Here is a 15397-nt window from a genome sequence, read left to right on the forward strand (position 1 = left end):
AGCGAAACTTCAAAAGATCAATGAAATTGACAAATGTGATGTTGTTTATAAATTATAAACTCTGGGTTGAAATCCATTTTGAAGATTCTGTTTTAAACCATCCTTTATACTGATTTCAGCTTTGTAAAAATGTTTAACTGTTCATATCTTCCCCCCTTTCTCCACTAAAAAAAGACTAAGAAGAAATACACCAAAATATTATCAGAGGTTGCCTCTGGGTATTGGGATTATAGGACATTTTCTTTTTTATAATTTCCTGTATTTAAATTATTTTCTGTAATGAGCACATTATTTTTACACGAAGCTTTGAGTTTTATTGAAAAATAAGTTGTCACACACAAAACTGCAGATGAGTACATGGATAAATAAAATGAGGTATATTTACCTAATGGAATAGAATAAAACAAAACCCAGAAGAACTAAGGATCCATGTGGCAAAGTAAACAAATCTCAAAAACAATTTCAGGTAAAAAAAGAAAAGCCAGCTGCAAAAAGGTTACACGTGTTATGAAGCCATTTTTGCAAACCATAGGAAGCAAGACTATATATTGCTTGTGGCTGTTTATACATGTGTCATAAACGCTCAAAATCATACATGGTAATAACACCCACTAACTTCAAGACAGTGATTACTTTTGGAGGCAAAGAGAAGAGAAAATAATGCTCAAGCTTTAACTATGTCTGTGACATAAACAGACAGAGAAAGGAAAAAAAAAGAGAATTGCCTAAGTGTAACAAAATAGTAGCATCTATTTGATATTAGTGCTGTTACATTAGTTTTTGTCTTTTGTACATATAACATATTTATAATTAACAGTAAAACAAAAAACAAAACAAAAAAACCTTAAACCAATTTAATATTCCTATGAACTTGGGGTGGAGAAGAAATTTCTAAGTGTGAACATTAAAGATAAAGATTGAGAGAAAGATTAATAAACAGGCTAGATAACGATGATAACCTTTGTGCGCAATAAATACCACAAACAACTTTAAAAAGCAAAAGATGAATTGAGATAAATATGTATAACATATATGACAAATTAATGTATAAACTAAATACATAAATCATATAAAGAGGTCCTATATGTCATTAATATAATGTACAAATAAGCAGGGGACATGGACAACTTATTTATCATATGAGAAACACAAGTGGTTGATAAATACATAATAAATATTAATAGCAAATGAAAGTAAAACTGTGTTGTTTATCGCCTTTCATTTAGCAGACTGACAAACATTTCTTTAAAACTTGATAAAAACCGTTGCCGAAGAACCAGGGAGATGGGCTTCTTCATCACTGTGAGACTGTAAATCAGTATTACCTTTGTGGAAAACAACTTAGCATCACAGATCAAGATCCTTAAAAATGTTCATCTTCTTTCACTTAATAACTCCACTTATAGAAAAATAGTTTTAAAAATATTGGAGCCCTGGTTGGGTAGCTCAGTTGGTTAGAGCACTGTCCCAATATGCCAAAGTTGCGAGTTTGATCCCCAATCAGGGTACATATAAGAATCAACCAATGAATGCATAAATAAGTGTATGATGTTTCTCTCTCTCTCTCAAAAAATAAAATCAATTAAAAAATAAAAATATATATATTTGGGCAACAAATAAATATATGTTTTACAAGGATTTTTTTAAATTTTTTTTTATCCTCACCCGAGGACACTCCTACATTTATCTTCAGATAGAGCAGGAGGGAGAGAAGAAAGAAGAGAAATATCGATGTGAGAGAGACACATCAAGTGGTCACCACCCACACAACCCCACTGGGGCCAGGGACAAACCGCAATGGAAACCGAGGTACATGCCTTTACTGGGAACCTGGGTCTCTTTGGTCCATGGGCCGATGCTCTAGCTACTGAGCAAAACCGGCCAGGGCTACAAGGATTTTTATTACAGGCGTCTTTAGAATAGTCAAAGGTTGAAAATAACTTATTTGACAATAGTGATTAAACAAATTAATGTTAAGTCTTTGCAATGGCATGTAGTTAAAAATATTGCTTCTCAAATTGTACTTCCTTAAATATAGCTTACACTGTACTATTTACCAAAATAATGACATCATAATCTGTATAAACAGCGTGGCCCCATTTTTATAAAAGTGGATGTGGCCCTGGCCGGTTTGGCTCAGCGGTTAGAGCGTCAGCCTGCGGTCCACAGAGACCCGGGTTCGGTTCCCGCTAAGGGCATGTACCTTGGCTGCAGTTTGTCCCCGGCCCTGGTTGGGTCGTGTGGGTGGCGGCCACTCGATGTGTCCCTTTCACATCGATGTTTCTGTCTCTTCCTCTCTCTCCTTCCCGCTCTATCTGAGTAAAAAATGGAAAAATGTCCTCGGGTGAGGATAAAAAAAAAAAAAAAAAAAGTGGATGTGTACTTTTGTTTGTTCGTTTTGTTAAACCTCATCCAAGGACATTTTTTCATTAATTTTTTGATAGAGTAGAAGGGAGGGAGAGAGAAAGAAAGATTGATGTGACTGATTGCCTACCTCATGACCCCAACCAGGGCCAAGGATTGTACCTACAACCTAGGTATGTGCCCTTGACCGGGAATCGGACCTGTGATCCTTTGGTCCATGTGCCAGCATTCTAACTGACCGCTAAGCCAAGCTGGCCAGGGCATGGACATGCATATATTAAAAACTCTGGAAATTCATCACCCAAGTGCTCATAGTGGCTCTCCATATGTGGTGATTTTTATTTCTTTTCTTCACATTGACCTGGATTTTCTGATTTTCAACATGTGTGTATTACTTGCTTAACAAAATTAGGTTAAAAAGTAAAAGGTAACTTTTTAAATAAATTAACTTAGCAAGTATAAAAAAGTGATCTTGGTGATGAGAGGAAGCGCAGGGAAATGCATACTCATGTACTGTTGTGTGAAATTCCTAGAGACGATTTACAAAATACATCAGAATACTTGAGCACAGTCTACTCTTGGGCCTACTAATTGCAGTTCTAGGATTTTTAACCTCAACCAAGATTGATGGGGGGTGTGAACAAGGATAAAACACACGAGCAAAGGACTTTTAAAAATAATCCTCACCCGAGAATATGTTTTTCACTGATTTGACAGAGAGAGAGAGAGAGAGAGAGAGAGAGAAACATTGATGTGAGAAAAAACCATCAATCGATCGCCTACTGCATGCCACTCTGACTGGGGATCGAACCCACAACCTAGGCAGGAGCTCTGACAAGGAATTGAATTCTCAAACTTTTTGGTGTACGGGACAATACTCCAACCAACTGGGCCAGCCAGCCAGGGAAGTAAAGGATATCTTTGCTGCATTATTTTTGATACTAAAAAAGAAAAAAGTGGAAACAACTTGGGTGTGTAACCAAAGCAATGGGTAAAATAAGTTGAATACAACCTTCCAGTAATGTGACCCGCAGCCTTGCATTCAATGCTACAGGCAAAACAGGTGACAGACAAAGATGGCCGAGATACATTCTTCTAAAGCAGGTCACAAAACAGGATGTAGATAATGATCCCAGTTTTGCTTTTTATAAAATGGCAATGCAAAGTTACATACCAGAGTGTTCCCTGTGGTTATGTCTGGATGATGGGGCTGTCTGTAACTTTTATTTTCCTCTCTACTTTCTGAATTTCCTGCAGCAAAAGCAAATTACATGCGTCAAGAGGAAGGTATATTTAATGTGATTCATTAAGAGGAGGCTGAGTCCTCCAAGCCTGACCACGCACGTAAAGGAAAGCATCCGGTGACTTCATTCACCTTTCTTAATGTTGCTCAGGGGCACACGTTTCATAATTGTGGGGGAAGCGGGAGTATTGCCTATTTACTTTTATTTAACTTCACATTTTAAAATGGCAGTTAAGGGTATTACGTATTCAAGCATATTGCTTTGTGTTTAATCCAAACTGCACAGAGGTATGCGAAGCAAAAATATAAAGTCCCCCATCTCTTTGCTTGCGAATTTCACTCTCCAGAAGTGGCTCTGTTAGCAGTTTCATTCACATCAAGGACTCCCAGACATTTCTTTTCATTTGCAAGTATATTTATACACTCCTTTTTTTCCCTTTTATGCAACCAGAATAATATTATTCAAAGCATTCTGCAATTTACCCTCACTTAGTGATAATGTATTCTGGACATTTTTCTTTGTCAGTTAGATTTCTTTTATTCTAATTTACAGGGTGGTGCAAAAGTAGGTTTACATTTGTTAGTACACAAACCACAGAGATTATTTTTGTATTACTATTTATTAATTATTGTATTATTTTCTAAATGAACAACTGTAAGCCTACTTTTGCCCCACCCTGTATTTATCTACCCATTTATTTACTGAGATAGAGTTGATTGTTATATTAGTTATCTATGAATATAATTTCTTAAAATGTGGACAGCCCCAAAGGGTCCCAACTAAAAAATAAAAGTTTGACTCCCTTGACACCACCTCAGAAATAAACAATGACAATGGTTGTTGTTGTTTTTATCAAAATCTCCTTTTTGTTACCTTTAGAATTTCAAAGAATACTAACACTTTTATTGTAAATTTATATCTGGGATAATTATATTGTTTTCCCCTCTGAAAGATGTAGAATGCACTTTTTTTATCTTCCTTCCACCCTCTCCTTTCTATCCCCTACATTGTTATTGATTTGTTTATCCTTTTAGTGATTGACTTTATGATATAAAATAATATAGTTAAATCTTTATATCTTAGTTTATTAATTTCAGACAGTATTATTGACCCTCCACACACACACTCCTGTAAACTTCACATACTACTTTTTAAATGTTCTTATGTACAAATGATTTTGTAGAGAGAGGGGAAGGGAGATAGAAACATCAATGTGAGAGAGGTACATCAATCAGCTGCCTCCTGCATGCCGCCTACTGGGGATCGAGCCCGCAACATGGGCATGTGCCCTGACCAGGAATCAAACCAGGACTCCTCAGTCCATGGGACGACACCTAATCCACTGAGCCACACTGGCTGGACCACATACTATTTATTTGTTCTATTATTATTTTTACATATAAGCATTTGTTATATGCTCCTAACAATTATATTCTGCTCTGTGCCTATATTAATTTTACTGTACTTCACACTCAAAATTGCAAAGTCTCTTAAGTTTTATGCTTAAAGACAACTTAAGTGGTTGGTCAAAAAGGTCGTATTATTTCATCCTAAGTTAAATTGGGGAAAATGTTTTTAGTTTCTACTTATTCAAAAACAGCAAAACAGGGGAAGACTGACACAAAAGAACCCCTTTCCCTTCTTTAGTATACATAGTTCAAACCTCTTTTTGTCGTTGTTACATTTAAACTATATCCATATAGTATACATCATTCTGTTTTGGACTCTTCAGCTAGCATTAAAGAGAGAAACAAAACTATTAAATTTTTTGTATGTGATTGTCCAGTTGTTCCACCACCTCTTGTTGAAGAGACTATCCTATCTCCATTGAATTGCCATTGCTCTTTGTCAAAGATCAGTTGACTATATCTGTGTAGGTCTATTTCTGGACTCTCTATGTTGTTGCATTGTTCTATTTGTCTATTTTTTTTTTTTTTTTTACCAATGCCACAATTTCTTGATTACTCTAGCTTTATAATAAGTCACAAAGTCAGGTAGTATCAATTCTCTGACTTTACTCTTCTCATTCAATTTTGTAGTTACTACCCTGGGTTTTTGGCCTCTCTATACAAACTTTTTCATCAGTTTCTCGATATCCACAAAGTAATTTAATGAGATTTTGATTGGGATTGCAATGACTCTTGATCAAATTGGCAAGAACTGACAATTTTAACAATGTTAGGTCTTCCTATACATGTACATGGAATATTTCTCTATTTATTTGGGTCTTCTTTGATTTCTTTCATCAGAGTTTTATAGTTTTTCTCATATAAATCTTGTACATACTGTGTTAGATTTATGCTGTGGATTTAGTTTGCTTGGTGCTCATGTATATGGTGTTGTATTTTTTATTTCAAATTCCAATTGTTTATTGCTGGTATATAAGAAAGCAATTGACTTATATATATTAACCTTATATTCTGTAACCTTTCTATAATCACATATTAGTTATAGGAGGGATTTTTTTGTTGATTCTCTGGGATTTGCCAAATAGACAATCATGTCACTAGTGAATAAAAATAGTTTTATTTCTTCCTTCCCAATCTGTATATGTTTTATTTCCATTTCTTGTCTTATTGCATTAGCTCAGACTTCTAGTATAGTATTGAATAAGAGTGGTAAAAGTGGGTATCCTTGTCTGCAAGATATTATATAGTTTAGTCTTTCAGTGCTATTTTCTAGGATATATCTTAACTTCATATTTCAGATTATTAATGTGAACTTCAGTCATATCCTTACTATTTTATCACATTTTTAATTTGCAAGAACTCATTTTTCTGATTCTTCTTCTTTCACATTAACTTATTCCTTTTACATTTATGTAATCTATAAAATCTCTCTGAGGATACTAAATAGAGGTTTTTCTTAAAAGCTATTTTCTATACTCTATCTCTGCTTCCTCTTGAATTATTCTATTTGTTTATTTTGAATCTTCTCTTTAATATTAATCATTTTCTCCTGATTCACTTCATTGACTGTTTATATTTATGGGCAAAAGATTACATTGTTCTGAATTGATCGTTGATACAGGTTTTCTCTGAAGTTATGTAGAACTATTTCCCCACAGTCCCCTTCGTTAAATAGAATGATAGACTGTGTATTTTGTGTAAGATCTGTGGGCTCTTCTAAAGATGTAAGAAAGAGGCAAGAAGGCAACAAGATTGGCTCTTCTTAAAAAGTGAGTCAAGCCCTGGCCGGTTTGGCTCAGCGGTTGGAGCGTCGGCCTGCGGTACAGAGAGACCCGGGTTCGGTTCCCGCTAAGGGCACGTACCTCGGTTGCAGTTTGTCCCCAGCCCTGGTCGGTCGTGCGGGTGGCAGCCACTCGATGTGTCCCTTTCACATCGATGTTTCTCTCTCTCTCTCTTCCTCTCTCTCCCTCCCGCTCTACCTGAACAAAAAATGGAAAAATGTCCTCTGGTGAGGATAAAAAAAAAAAAAAAAAAGTGAGTCAAGGTATGTAATGCTAATTGTCATGCCGGCACCAATAATCATGTTAGTTGCTATTATTCTCTGTGGTGGTGGTTATATCCAGATTTGTGAATTTACTATCTGCTGCTATGTCTATGTCTTTTTCAAACGAAAAAAAAAGTTACTTTTTTTATGAAGCACTCACTATATGCCAGCCTCTTATGTACACTATCTTTATTCTTTATAATAATTGTGCAAGGTAAGCATATTATTTCCATTATGCAGATGAAGAAACAGAGGCTTGCAGTGGCTACATCACATTATCTTTGTCCAACAGCTATTGGGTGTCAAAGCCAAGATTCAACACATTTCTTTGAGTTCCCAAAGGCAAGAAGTGTTCTCTCTGTCACACCCACTGGTATCCCTCACACACTACTATTGAGTCAGGCCTCTCTGCTAACTTGCTTCCCAGGGTGATTTCTTAAGCCTAAATTGCATGCTTATTTTAATTCAACTTGTTAGTTTCAGACAGTCATTCCTGAGGGAGTGTGTGTGTGTGTGTGTGTGTGTGTGTGTGTGTGTGTGAAAGTCTGGCTCTATTAGTTATTTCCCTCATCTTATATCTTCTGAAATTCTAATGAGCAAAATTTTAATGTCTGCATTAAAAAATGCTAACAGCCCCGGCCAGTTTGGCTCAGCGGTTAGAGCGTCCGCCTGTGGTCCGCAGAGACCTGGGTTCGGTTCCCGCTAAGGGCACGTACTTCGGTTGCAGTTTGTCCCCGGCCCTGGTTGGTCGTGCAGGTGGCGGCCACTCGATGTGTCCCTTCGCATCAATGTTTCTCTCTCTCTCTCTCCCTTCCTCTCTCTCCCTCCCACTCTATCTGTACAAAAAATGGAAAAATGTCCTCGGGTGAGGAAAAAAAAAAAAATGCTAACAAAATAATGACTATGAGAGGCTGAAGATAGAACCTTGAAGCATGCTACCACAGACCTTTCTCAATGTGAGATTAATCTATTGTTTATTTAGTACCATTAAGTGAGTGGCTCCCTCAGACAAGTTTGCCTGGTCCTGGAATAACAAGGCTGGTCCAGATGAGAATTACAACAGTGATTATAAATACATGGAAATTTGAAACTCTCCATCGCCCCAATTCTGTTCTAAAATCCTACCGTAATCCACCTTTACTTACTTATCACTTATACATAATTTTCTAATCAGTTTCACATTCTTCTCAGATATCATCACATGTGTTTTATTTTTTATTACCTCACACACTTTTGAAATGGAGTAGAATCAGCCAGATTTCGGAGTCATATAGAAATGATTCTCAAATATCGGTTTGTGACTCACTGTGTGGTCTCGAGCAAGCCCTCAAACCTCACTGAGCCTCAATTTCTTCATCTGTAAAACGAGAAGGAATATGTCTGCTGTTGGGACTAGATATACACTACATGAAAAGCACAGAGCATAGTCTGGCCTGGTCGGAAGGGTGCTAGACACTGCGCTAGTCATCATCAGTATTCCTGTTCTCAGGTGAGACACAGATCCTACAACAAGAATTTTATTAGTGAATTTCCAACCTCTGTCTCTAGCTGGTCCTCTGTGCCTCTAGATCCACCTAGTAGTCACAGTTAAGCCAAAAATGTCAGGGACTGGAGACCTTTTGGTTTCTTTCTTTTTTCTGTCTTTAACCTTTTCCAAATCATGTTTGGAAACATGAAACAGAGCCAGCTTTTTTCAGTCCATGTGTGCCCCCTGAAACCTGGTGGAGGTGCCTCCCCTCTGTTCACAGATCTGGGCTGTGCTTAATAACCGCTGGAGGGCAGCTCAAAAGGATTGAAGGTGGAGAGAGGGCCTTTGCAAAGAAATTCAGGTCGTGAATGATGAGTATCTGGGAGGATCCCTGGAGCCTCAGTAGGAGAGAGCTCTGGAGGCAGAGACCTGACTAACTCCCTGCTCCATGCTTCCGTTCTGTCACCTCTGTCCACGTCTCCTGTCTGAGGATAAGGATGAAGATGAGGATTTTGCTTCGCTCATAGGGTCCTTTTGAGGATTCTAAGTTACCTTTGTGAAAATACTTTATGAACTGGCAGGTATCAGAGAGATGCTACCATTGTTGATATAGAAAGGGACGATGTTTCCCCCATGTCAAGAAAAAAAAAAAAACTATGCAGAAATATATTAATGTGTAAGGAATATTTGTATGGAGGACAAAAAAATGCATTTTATTTAAAGACAAGAGGATCTTTGGCAGGGAAACTACAAGCATTCTTTATGAGGGACTCATGTGACAAAATACCCAAGGTCGGCAGGGCTATCTTTTAATCCTTTTTTTACATGTCATGCTCCAGAAGCTCGGCTTCTGTAAGAAAGGCTTTTGTAAAGAGAGGTTGGTGAACCTGTCTCCATCAGCATCTGGAGGGGGCACTGGTAAAAAGTGCGGATTCTGGAGCCCTGCCCCGCACCTGCTACGGCTGGGCTCAGGAGTTTGCAAACTGGGTATAACACAAACTGAGCTCTGCGAACGTTTGTGCTGAAGAGACAGAACTGAGTCCATTAGGAAGTAGTGAATTCATGATGTAATATTCTGTTTTTTTGGTTTTTTTAATGAAAACAATGCAAGAAATTTTTAGAAACTGCAAAATAGATTGAAGTTCATGGTCCCATCAATACAGAATACAACAGTAGCTGTATTTCCATTTTGGCATATCAGCAGTATGTTTTAATGATCACTATTGTGGGGTTGTTGTTGTTGTTGTTTTTTAAATATAAATGAGTGCGATGTCTCCAATTAGAAGAATTTTATTCGCAGGCTAGTAATTATCATGAGAATTTAAATATCAACACAGTGCCATTCCCCACGCTAAAGCCTAACGGATTCCGAGCTTCTCCATGTCAGCAGAATCAAGTGTAGGTGACTCAGTAACGTGCGTCTGTATTTTACTTAACACAGCTTCACAAAAACGCTGTCTTCCTTCCAAGTTTCTTGTTGCACCCTCAAAATTTTAACCACCTAAAAAGTATTTTCTACCACCGTTACCATTGTGGGGAGTGAATTTCCACTGTGGAAATATTTTCACTCGACAAGATTGAAATAGCCACCCACTGTGCTTCCTCCACTGTGCCTAGGTTGGCAGCCACGTTGACCAAGGGCATACACACGTCACACGTCATCACTGCCAGCTTGCCCCTTGCCAGGGACCACATGTGCAGAGAGGCCCTTACATACTCAGCCGGGCGTTACAACTCTGTCTCAGGTCCTACGCTAGTACTGGACAAATATTCTACTAGTATTTAGAAGTATCACACAAGATGTTAACTGTAGATTTAAAAAAATAATAATTCTACTATATAATCAACAATCCAGCTGATGGAAAAGCTCTGTTTTCTGAACAAGTTTCCTGTTTCCATGCCTTAGGGAAAGCATTATTTTTCTACATCCAAATATCTCTTGGCCCTGATGAAATTATGCCCATATTTTCTGGTGTTCTCTCTGTTTCTTCTTTTACTCTATCAACTCCCAACTAACAAATGTGGAAAAAATGGCAGATTCGGAGCATTAATAGTTAGTAACCCTAATGGACCCATTAGCTGAAATGTTGATGAGAAGCTTTTCAGTGGCAGGATCAGACTGGCATCACCTAATTTCAGATCTCTCTTAGCATCACGGAAGTGTGATCACTGTATGATAGCATTTGAAACATCCTGATAGTATATGACTCAGAGTACATGTCACCCCCACAAGATATCCCTACAAGAAAAAGCTGAACCGGAAGCTAATGGAGCCTAGAGAGTTAACTGTATGCGCAAGGGATAGGGAGACAGAGGAACGAGTTATGGGCTATCACAAGGAAGTAATATCCAGAATAAATGCATAACATTCTGTTAGGACCACTGACCTGGTTTTTACAAACTGATGCCATGAAACAAACCAAAGTGCAAGGGTTGCGGGGTGATGGAAGCAACTCTAGTAAAAGAGACATAACGACATAACAATTATATGTCATGCATAAAGCTTGTTGGAATCTTAACTAGAAAAACCCAATAGCAAGAAGCCATTTTTTGAGACAATTGGGAAAAATTGATTATGGATTAAATTTTAGATAATCCCAAAAGGAAAGGTAGGAAATCCCCACGAATCCCAGGGCCACCTTGGGGCATCAGGATGCTCTAAAATGACGATAATTAACCTATCAATATTGTTATGACTATCAAATACATCAATATTTCAAGTGCTTTTCAACCTGTGGAGTGCTAGGTAGCTGTAAATAAAGGGTTTCTAGTTTCTCTATTTTTGGTTGCTGCCTCCACCACATCCCCTGTCAGCCCCAGGCTGTGTTTCAGATTTTAAGCATCTCCCCTGGGGCCAACATTGACCCCCATGCTCTGGTCAAAGTCTGCACAGGGGGGTCTAACCCAATCACAAGAAACAAACAGAAGTCCTCTCCCCCATCTTCCTGCTTCTGTTCAGCTCTTTACCACGAATGTTATGAGCATACACACATATTCTCTCTCTCTCTCTCTCTCTCTCTCTCTCTCTCTCTCTCTTTCTTTCTCTCTCTCTCTCTCTCCCTTCTCCCATCCATCCTTCACCCAGTGTCTTCAGTCCAGCAAAACCACCCGAAACTGCCCAGGACCTGCACATGTTACACCTGGCTTTTGCATGGACTTCTGCATTTCCTGGCTCCCCCCGGCCAACAATGGCTAAAAATGTCACAGTGGGGTGGCAGGCCACACACGAGAGCCAGCTCTAGTTGTCACCTGGCCTCCTGAGTAATTCTAGTCTCCAGTCAGAACCATTGGGATGGAGGGACCTGTAGAGAACCTACGTATTTATAAAACCCAAGGGAAAATCATGTGTATATTCACTGCTAAGGAGTCAAAAGACAAATAATGGTAAACAGTGGGTAATTTAACTTTCAGCATTTTACTCTCTGTCAAGTTACTTAAATGTTGAACTATATTGTTCAAGAGGACATAAATGTTTACATGGGAAGTTTAAAATTGGTGGAAATATGGCTGACTGCAGAGGGCAGGTCGTTTGGGCAGGCACAGAAGCAGGACTCCAGGCTGGGAAAATTCTAGAACCTGCTGCCTGCTCACCTTCATTGACCCTGGAGGCTGGGAGAGGTGAGGAAAGGCCTGGGGCTCAGGCTGCCCTGGCTGGCTGCTCCCTGGCCACTCTCAGGAGCTGGGACCCGCCCTAGTCCAAGTTGTATGCCCCCTCCGTGGCGGGCGAGTCATTCACATTCTCATTTTATGTTTCTGCTTATACCAATCTATATGCTGACTATTAAAGAATTGAAAGAATATGTAAAATTATATATATGTAAAAAAGAAAAAAGATAAAAGTCACATGAAGTCCTGAGATAAACAATATTCGTATCTTAGGAAATATCTTTTTGGGGCACTGTTTTGCATTAACACCCACACCACATACAAGTTTTTCAACTTTTTTTTTTTTTTGGTGGAAAGGGGGCTTCCACCTCCCTTTTCTATCTCCACCACCCCCACCAGTAACCAGAGGAAACAACGAGGTGTGCGTCCTCACAAACCTCTTCATGAGGTATAAACACATGTCCACATGCCCACACTGGGCTTTCTCTTCTCCTTCTCGGGGTTTCCAAATCCGGGACGACCGCGTGGATTCCTTGCATTCTGCTCTTCTCACGTACTGGCACGTTGTAGAAAATCCTCTGAGCCTCACTGGTACAGATCTAGCACATGCTTTTAAACAGTTGCGTCATATTTTACAGACTTTCAGAGTGTGGATTTATTCAACAATTCCCCAATTCGTGAGCAATTACAAAGCTTCTTTGTTTTTTTTTTGCTGCTTCAATTTTCACTGCAATTAACATTTTGATATCTCACATATTCCTATATAATGATGCTTTATTACTCTGAGAGATTTCCATAAACTGGGATTATATATCAAAAGGTATGTATAATTTTTTATTTTAATAGAACTTGAAAGATTACTTTCCAAAAGGTAGGTAATATTTCATATTTTATTTGTTCAATATTCATTAAGCTCTTACACAGTGCCAAGCACTGTTTAACAATTAGGATTCAACAAGGAGTAAAACAAAGATCCCAGACCTCCTGGAGTTTTCGTCCTACAAATGGAGTGGAAAGAACAGATAAAATGACGATAGCTTTAATAAATACTTTTGTACCAGAAATGTAGAAAAGCACAGTAGTCCCTTGCTTTAATCAACAACTGGTATTATCATTCTTTTCATTTTTCCCTAATTTATTGAAGTAATGTGATATTTCATTATCTTAATTGACATTTTCCAATCGGTACATAATTTTAACGTTTTTTATATGTTTATTTAGATATTTGGATTTGTTTTGGGTGAACTGCCTATTGGTAATCACACATTTTTCTACTGAGTGGATTGTAGGCTAGACCCATACTTCTTGTCAATGTTCATGAGCTCTGTGTGTGTTATAAACAGACATTTATCTGCTGTCTGCTTTGCAAATCTTTCCCCCAGTCTATTGCTTATCTACTGACTTCATGATGGTTTATTTTCCCATCTAATACTGTTACGTTAATGAATTTGTCTTTTTGTTGTGACTTCTTTTTGTCCTCTCAGCTTCTGCCTGTTCTATCTCTGTCAGGTCTTATCTCCAAACTCTCGCTCATATAAATTATTTCCTGAATTTTCTTCCAATTAAAATTTTTTATTTTTCTTCCATACACCTCGAATTTATCTTTTAATGTGGCATAAGGTAGGGGTCCAGTTCTATTTTTTTCTAGGTAGGTAGCCATTTTCCCAATACCTTTTATTACAATAAACCCTCAATTCTCCACTGAATTAAAAGGCCACTTCTTACAGTTCCCATATGTACTAGAGTCTGTTTGCCTGGTTATTGTTCTGCTCCAATAGGTATTTGTCTATTCTTATTTCAATTTATGCTGTTTTGATTATAGTCTTTTTTCCCCATAATCTTAAAGTTACGTTAAAACTATATTGTCATAGAAATTGTCAGATAATTTTATCTAATTAAAAATTGTAATTTTTATTGAAAATATATTTAATTTACATTTGGAACAAGAAAGATTTCATAATCAAGAAACAAAAGACATTGCACAGCCAGTGTGGGTCAGTCCCATGCACCAAGAGGTCACTGGTTTGATTCCCCATCAAGGCACATGCCCAGGTTTTGGGTTTAATCCCCAGTAGGGGACGTGCAGGAGGCAGCCAATAGATGTTTCTCTCTCATTGATGGTTCTATCTCTCTCTCTCTCTCTAAAATCAATAAAAACATATTTAAAAAATAAAATAAAATACATTGAAAGAATTATAAAACACTGCTATGTAGAAGTTTATGGAAACAAACTGCAAAATGTGAAGAAAATTAAAGCTCTCCAATAAATCACTTAAGTCATCAAAATGGTGCAAGAAAGAGGAGGGACTGGAAACAGATAAAACCAGGATATGTCTGGACAGATAAATTTCTGAAGAAGAAATTAGAAATGTATTTAATGGTCTACTATTTAAAAGGGCCTGAGGAACAGATGACTTATCGGCTAAATTCTTATCTAGCCTTTAAAAAACAGATAATCCCAATGTTGTTAAACTATTCAAGACCAAAGGGAAAAAGACAAAAGTCTCCCTGGTATGTGTTACGAAGCCAGCATCATCTTCATGGTAATGCTTCATAGACAAATCCCATGTGAGAATATAGAGTCTCACTTGAAATAAAATATTTGCAAAAGATGATCCATCTATGTATCAAAAACACTAATGAACAGTAACCAAACAGCTTTTATTCCAAAATGCAAGGATGTTTTAACACCAGAAAATTGATCAACAAAATTTATTACCTCAACAAATTAAAGAAAGACTATCATACCAATAGATACTAAATAGATACCTGATAAAATTTAGTAGCCATTCCTAATATAAACCCATAATCCTTTATTCAAAATTCTGACACTCAAAAATTTCTGAAAACTAAAACATTGACCTGTAACTTTGCACTGTATTTTATCTGATGTTAAAGCTGCTCTGAACTGACAAAGAAACTATTTAAATATGAAAAGTATTAATTTTTTTTAATTTTATTTTTGTTACAGATGTTTCTCCTTTTTTCCCCATTGACACCCTCATCCCCATTCCCCCCACCCCGTCCCTGGCTTTGTTGTCCGTGTCCATTGGTTATGCGTACATGCATATAAGTTCTGTGGTTTATCTCTTCCCTCCCCCCACAACTCCCTCTCCTCAGGGTTGTCAGTCTGTACCCTACTTCCACGTCTCTGGGTCTACCCTATTCCTCAGACTATTATGTTCATTATATTTCACAAACAAGTGAGATCATGTGATATTTGTCCTTTTCTGTTTGGCTTGTTTTGCTTAGGATAATATTT

General features: G+C 37.7%; 1 protein-coding gene across 2 annotated transcripts in view; it reads left to right on the plus strand.

The window, feature by feature from the left end:
• Positions 1–15397, plus strand: part of BLK (BLK proto-oncogene, Src family tyrosine kinase) — a 58989-nt gene that overhangs the window by 22606 nt on the left and 20986 nt on the right. Inside the window, exon 1 of one of the 2 annotated variants that reach the window (XM_036240842.1) lies at positions 12913–12955. The exons of the other annotated variant lie outside the window; for it this stretch is intronic. The gene's annotated coding sequence lies outside the window, so the exon portion shown is untranslated. Of the gene's footprint in view, positions 1–12912; positions 12956–15397 lie in introns of those variants that run through there. 2 annotated transcript variants of the gene reach the window in all.

This window comes from Molossus molossus, unplaced genomic scaffold (genome assembly GCF_014108415.1).
Source record: "Molossus molossus isolate mMolMol1 unplaced genomic scaffold, mMolMol1.p scaffold_m16_p_4, whole genome shotgun sequence".
NCBI classification, from domain to species: Eukaryota; Metazoa; Chordata; class Mammalia; order Chiroptera; family Molossidae; genus Molossus; species Molossus molossus.